This window comes from Phocoena sinus, chromosome 10 (assembly GCF_008692025.1).
Source record: "Phocoena sinus isolate mPhoSin1 chromosome 10, mPhoSin1.pri, whole genome shotgun sequence".
Lineage (NCBI taxonomy): Eukaryota > Metazoa > Chordata > Mammalia > Artiodactyla > Phocoenidae > Phocoena > Phocoena sinus.
In genome coordinates this window covers 93,324,562-93,331,928 of record NC_045772.1, presented here as the reverse complement: position 1 = coordinate 93,331,928, position 7,367 = coordinate 93,324,562, and positions in this window count along the sequence as shown.

Genomic DNA, 7,367 nt, shown 5'->3' with positions numbered 1-7,367 from the left:
TTTGAAAGTGTGGCTGGAAGCCACTGTGTATTATCCTTACTATTTCATTGCAGCAATGGTATCTGGATTGCCAAGGAATTTCTTAAATACCTCCATTTCTAGCAAGTTGTTTTCTAAACAGTTGTGTCCTCATTTAAAATAAGACTCATATGAAAGGAATACGAACCAACCAGGAAATCAGGAAATGAGTCCAAGCTGCCTTCCCTTTATTAGCTACCCCATAGTATGAAGTGACCTTGAAACTCTAGCCTCTGTGGTTTGTAAGGATTATAAAATAACATGTGAGTTTCCTGCTTGTTGTTGAATTCAGGTTAAACCCATTCCTTACATATTTTATTTACATGTCAGAGTATCTTTGATCTCTTCATTGTAATTCTCAGTCTGAGACATCAGGTTTTTTCAGGTACTGGACATAAAAATCTTTCATCCTAAAAATCCAAGGATGGTAGTAGACAAGGGTTTCTGACCACTGTTCCAGGGCCCAAGTGACAAGTTTGGTAGAGAAGTGGCTTTACTGCCATGCTGAGCTGCTTCTGGCCCCTGCCTACGGGGTGATGCCTACCATGGGAATGGCTGCAGCCTGCCTTGTTAAATGACCACACTCCAAGGTCAGTGTCTCCATTTTCTTCCCCGAGATTCAGAAATTCCCTCTTCAGATAGTTAGTAAATAAATAGGCTCTGGGGATTTATTTGTGCCAAGCACGCTCACAGGAGACTAATTTACAAACCATTCTCATATTCATTGAACAAAAATTTGCTGAATGCCTGCTTTGTGCAAGGCGCTGGGAGTGGAGTGCTTAGAGTCTGCTAGCAAATCAGACAATAGTGAAGCTCATTTCGGACTAGGTGGTAGTGATGGAAAGGGAGGAGACCTAGAGGGACTCAAGATAAATTTAGGCAGCTGGGTCTACAGGACTTGCTGATGTGGAGGCTGGAGGAAAGGAAGAGGTGAGACGAAGAGATGCAGAGAGAAACAAGTGTGGAGGAGAAATCCAGATGCCCGTGTCTTAATGTTCATTGGAAGACAAGGCCAAGTTGAGACTCAAAGCTATCCACAGAAGAGACACCCTTTGGGGTGTGTAACTACACAGGACACAATAACTTGGCTTAAGCTAACTGAAAAATGTAAGGGCACATTACTTATATTTCCAACTCCCTTTGTCACACTAGGGAAAACACAGTGACGATACACTATGGTGGTAAGAGTGTGGGATCTCAAGCCAATCTGCTTGGGTGCAAGTCTTTGTTTCTACAGTAACCATTACCTTCTGAACATGACCTTGTTTCCCTATCCTCCCACATAATTGCCCCTCTTCTGGTGTTTTCTAGCTTTGTAAAGGTTCCACCAAGTCTCTACTTGCTCAAGCCAGAAACCTAGAAATCACGGACACATCCCTGACCTTCATCCTCCATGTTAAATCAGTCATGAGAATTTATCTAACCTCTAAACACCCTTGAACTTTGTCCAGTTCTCCCCAACCCCACTGCCCCTATCTGGTCCAAAATGCCATCATCGGACTTCCCTGGTGGCGCAGTGGTTAAGAATCTGCCTGCCAAGGCAGGCTCGCTGTAGATCCCGTGAGCCACAACTACTGAGCCCTCATGCCACAACTACTGAAGCCCGCGTGCCTGGAGCCTGTGCTCCACAACAAGAGAAGCCACCGCAATGAGAAGCCTGCGCACCACAATGAACAATAGTCCCCGCTCACTGCAACTAAAGAAAGCCCACTTGCAGCAACAAAGACCCAAAGTAGCCAAAAATAAATATAATTAATTAATTAATTAAAAAATGTCATCATCTTTTGCTTAAACAACTGCTAACTGATCTGCCTGCATCCCTCTCCCTGACCCAATCCATTCTTCACTGTAGCCGAGTGTCCTTTCCAAATGCATCTCTGATGAAATCTCTTCAAAAGGTTCCCACTGACCTTGGAATAAAGTCCCAAATCCCCAGGTCATTTACATGACCTATAAGGTCCTAAATATTCAGGTCCCTAACTGTATGTCCAGCTTCATCATAAATCACCATTTTATAATCTTTAAAAGCTTCATTTGATTTTCCCCACTGCAAGGCTTAACTGGGAATGTTCTTTCCGTCTGTAAATCACTACAGGGCCAGTGAGTGGCGCTCATCTTCCAGGTCTCAGTTTAAAAGTCCCTTCCACGAGGAAAATGTCCCCGATGTGCAGAGAAAGGCTGGGTCATCCCATCGTACGTTGCTCTAGCATCTTGCTTTTTTCCTTTTTACCATGCATCTCACTTGTGTTTACTTTTTTGTGTCCCACTTGATTGTGAGGATTTATTTATTTATTGTTATTTAAAACATAGGCTGCCCCTCCTACAACTGGAGCATAAATTCCATGCTTACTTCTGATTCCTAATGTGTGGTCCGTGGCCTGCCGTAGTGTTTGAGAATGTTTGTTGAATAAAAAAAGAAACATACAGATTTTCTGTATTTTAAAAAACTTCCCAAACTAAAGACCAAAAAAAAAAAAAAAAGGAAAGAAATCAACAAGTAACCAGAGCTAGTTATCTTTTTTTCCCTAGTCACAAATTGGTTCGATAATGAAGTATTTTGTACATCATCTCTCTTTTTCTAGATTCCTTGGAGACTGTCCTCTTCTCTCTCTGCCCTCATTATTACATCATCTACCTCCTTTCTCCCCTTGGACATACCTACTCATAACAGATTAGAATTCATAAATTATGGGGAATTCCCTGGTGGTCCAGTGGTTAGGACTCCGTGTTTCCACTGCAGGGGGCACAGGTTCGATCCCTGGTCGGGGGACTAAGAGGCTGTGCGGGGCAGCCAAAGGGAATAAAAAAGAATTCATAAGTTAAAGATAATTTTTTGATGGATTAAATTTTGCATTGCTCCTTCATGATGAGCATAGAACACTTTGTTAGAGGGAGCTCTCTCCAAAACAGACTACAGGGTATGCAGCTTCTGGGAAGATCTTGAGCAGAAACTGATTAAGAATTTATTCTTATCTGAATCAGTTCCACAGAACTCTTGTCGTAATTTTGGGCTCATGTTACTTTTGGTCCAGGAGCCACCTCTATCCTCACATGCTCTCACCCCACAGCAGCCTGTGTCACTGGTTTGTTGAAGGCTTCCCTGTGGTCCTCACGCCCTTCCCTCAACCACTAGGGCCGGGAGCCACAGTGCCTGGGAGACCACCACACTTTCACAGGCCCACATTAATGTTTAATTTCTTTTTTAAAAAAAATTTATTATTTATTTTTGGCTGCATTGGGTCTTTGTTGCGGTGCACGGGCTTCTCATTGCGGTGGCCTCTCCTGTTGTGGAGCACATACTCTAGGCACGCAGGCTTCAGCAGTTGTGGCTTGCAGGCTTAGCTGCTCCGCGGCATGTGGGATCCTCCCGGACCAGGGCTCGAACCCGTGTCCCCTGCATTGGCAGGCAAGTTCCTAACCACTGAGTCACCAGGGAAGCCCCAAGGTTTAATTTCTTTTAAAAAATCAAAAGAAAAAGATAAACTTTTAAGTCCAAGAACATATTTTAATATATATTAATATATTTATCTTTATATTAAGGCAGTCATAAACTGTAATTGTTACTAGATATTTTTTTTTTTTTTTTTTTTTTTTGTTACTAGATATTTTTGTGTGTTTGGAGGAAGGGGCACATGAAGGCCTATGAAAACCTTTCGGAGGGAGAGGGATAAACCAAGACTTTGGGATTAACAGATACACACTACTATATATAAAATAGATAAACAAGGACCTACTGTATAGCACAGGGAACCATATTCAGTACCTTGTAATAACCTATAACGGAAAAGAATCTGAAAAGGAATATGATATGTATAAATGAGTCACTTTGTTGTACACCTGAAACTAATACAACATTGTAAATCAACTGTACTTCAATAAAAAAAATTGAAATTAAAAAAAAAAACCTTTCAGAGGGAGATGGGCTCAGTCACTTTGACCTCTCCTTCTGGGGCCAGTGTATTGTTTCAGGCCTGCTTTGCCCCATACTTTGAATGTTTATTTGGATTTCCTCTTTAACCTTTCTCATTGTTCTGCAAGTACAGGATATGACATGGTTCAGTTACTAGAATGGACCTCTATTATTTCCACGACCAGAACGTAAATGTCCAAACTACCCCAGACTTGGTAGGAATAGTCAAAAGCAGACAGTCCTCTACGCTGGAATCCACCTGTGCTTACCCTGCTGGTCTGACGTGAATCCTGTCACCGAGGTGGGCACTGGCACCAGAGGAAGTTTGAAAAGGAGCCCATGTCTGATTATCCAAGAACACACAGAAGAACTTTTTCCTGGCTAAAAAGAGCAGAGTTTGCTGTTGTAATAGCAGCTTGGTGGTTTAAATCAGTTTCCCTTTAGAGCAGCCCCAGAGTCCCAGAAATCTTAGGCCTAATTTTCTTTTCGTTCCTGTAACACATTTTACCAAAACTTGGGTAACTTTAGACCCGGTATTATACACAGTTTTATAGTCCTCCCAATTGTTTCCATCTGGGTCCCCTTTTCCAGGCCTCTTCGCTCCGCTTCCCTGAATTTTACGATTGAGTCGTTCACCTTTTCCCAGCACTTTTAATTCCCATTCCACTCTCCTACATGAAATCAGAGTGTGAGCCTAGGGGAAGCAAAGTAAGTCCTTCTCTCTTTGTTTTTACAGAAAAATCTGTGTGGCAGAGGAATTCTGAGTGTGACTGTGGAGGGAAAATTGCTTGTTGTCGTGTAAAGCGATGTTTCTGTCAGTAAAAGCACTGGTCTGGGTCTCAAGAGGCCTGGGTTCTAGTCCTGTCTCTTGTTACCTTGCCACGTGACATGTCTTTTTACCTTCTGGGACTCGAGTTCCTCATTTGTCAAACAAGGAGCACAGATTCCCCAGCAGGTCTACAAAGCAGAGGACAGTGTTAAGAAAAGAAACAACAGGGACTTCCCTGGTGGCGTAGTGGTTAAGAATCTGCCTGCCAATGCAGGGGACATGGGTTCGAGCCCTCACCCAGGAAGATCCCACATGCCGCGGAGCAACGAAGCCTGCGAGCCACAACTACTGAGCCTGCGTGCCACAACTACAGGAGCCCGTGTGCCTAGAACCCGTGCTCTGCAATGAGAGAAGCCACCGCAATGAAAAGTCCGTACACTGCAACGAAGAGTAGCCACCGCTCACCGCAACTAGTGAAAGCCTGCGTGCAGCAATGAAGACCCAACGCAGCGAAAAATAAATAAATTTATTTTAAAAAAAAAGAAACAACAGGCCCAAGATGGAGTCACTTATGCTAAAGCCACGTTCACCAAATCCAGACTTAATACCTAACCTAACTGCAATTTCAGCTGCTTTCAGGAAAGTAATCTTAACCAGTCACTTTAGAATTACCTGGTCAGAACCAGGGAGGTAACTGGCCTCATAGACCCATACTGTGCCCCAAAGGAAGATGACCTGGCCTGAAACAATCAGCTCTTTGATAGAACAACTTCCTTGTCCCACCTCCTCCTGCCTATAAAAGCCTGCCCTTTTGTACAACTCTTTAGAGCTCCTTTCTATCTGCTAGATGGGATGCTGCCCAATTCATGAATCACTGAATAAAGCCAGTAAGATCTTTAAAATGGACTTGTTACCAACCAAGGTTCTTGGACTCCTTAATCAATAGAAATTGATAAGAGGCTGGGACTTCCCTGCTGGTGCAGTGGTTAAGACTCCAGGGGGTGTGGGTTCGATTCCTGGTCCGGGGCTGGGGGGTGGGGAAGAAATTGATAAGAGGCTAGATGCGAAATTCAGGGAAGGCTTTATTGGGACTTGTGCTGCAGGTGAAAATAAGTAACAGGTTCCCTTGCTCACTCCCCGGAGTGGTGGAGCTGGTCCCTCAAATGGGGTGAGCGTAGAGGTGGATACATGGGTGGGGTCAGAGGGGCGGCTTAGGTGGCCTGCCCACCCCCTTGGTGGTGCTGTGTGCAGGGAGCATGGGTAGTACCCTGCTTTTGCTCCTGACACCCAGGTCCCAGCCTGTCTCATACTCAGCTGAATTTTGTTTTTATCACAACAGGAAGAGGAAGAGACAGAGCTTTTTGGGTGGGTTTTCTTTAGGATAAATCAACTCCCCCTTATCTCAAAGCATGTTGTCTGCTTTGGACATCATCTAAGGTGGCCTAATCCCGGTCCTAGGAAGATGGAGAGGTGGCCATGAGGGAGAGCTGAAAAGCGGGCCTGAGCATCTTAGGCTGCTGCCATGGCATAAGCCCCTGTTTCCGACTGCCTGATGGAGCCGATTTCAAGGTGACCTCTTGTTTCACACAATGTGTGTCTTCTCTCCTTACCTTTAACTTGGAGTACATCAACATAAAAAGACAAAAGGCCTATTCTGCAGCGGTGTAACCTCAGAGATGGAAACAACTTCATTCCCTAAAGAAACAACCAGCGACGTCCTTCCTGATTTGCCACCCTACCTGACCCCCACGCTCCGCTGAGCTGTAGTTCATCCAGGTGGGGTTCCTGGGTGTCTATTTCCTGTCAGGCGGTGGGTAGGCAGATCATCTCTTGCCTCTTAGATGGCCTCTCTTTTTCATTATTTCCTCTCTACATATAAAGTTAGAGTGATATTTTAAATATGTAGATCATGTCACTCACCTGCTCAAAACCTTCCAGTGGCCTCTTTCATATTTAGGATAACATCCAATCCCCATACCTTCGAATCTAGGGCCCTGCAGGGTCTGACCCGAGCCTCAGGGCCTTTGTACTTGCTGTTCCCTCAGCCTGAAATCATTGTTCCCTGGGTTCTTGAAGGAACTTTCTTCTGCTTCCCAGTGACGTCTCAGCTCAAACATCACTACTTCAGAGAGGTCTTCCCCAATCTTGCTGTTATCCCCATAATCCGCCCCCCCAAGTTGCTCTCCATCATTTGAAAGAATTTTATTTTGTTGAAGTATAGCTGTTTTACGAGGTTCTGTTAATTTCTGCTGTACACCAAAGCGATTCAGTTTTACACATTCTTTTTCATATTATTTTCCATTATTGTTTATCACAGGATACTGAATACAGTTCCCTGTGCTATACAGTAGGACCTTGTTGTTTATCCATTCTATATATAGTAGTTTGCATCTGCTAACCCCAAACTCCCAATCCATCCCTGCCCCAACCCCCTCCGCTTTGGCAACCATAAGTCTGTTCTCTATGTCTGTGAGTCTGTTTCTGTTTTGTAGCTCAGTTCGTTTGTGTCATATTTTTTTAATATTTATTTATTTTATTTATTTATTATTTTTGGCTGCATCAGTCTTAGTTGTGGCACACGGGATCTTCGTTGCGGCACCACAGGCTTCTCTCTAGTTGTGGCGTGCGGGTTTTCTTTCTCTGGTTATGGGCTCCAGAACGCGTGGGCTC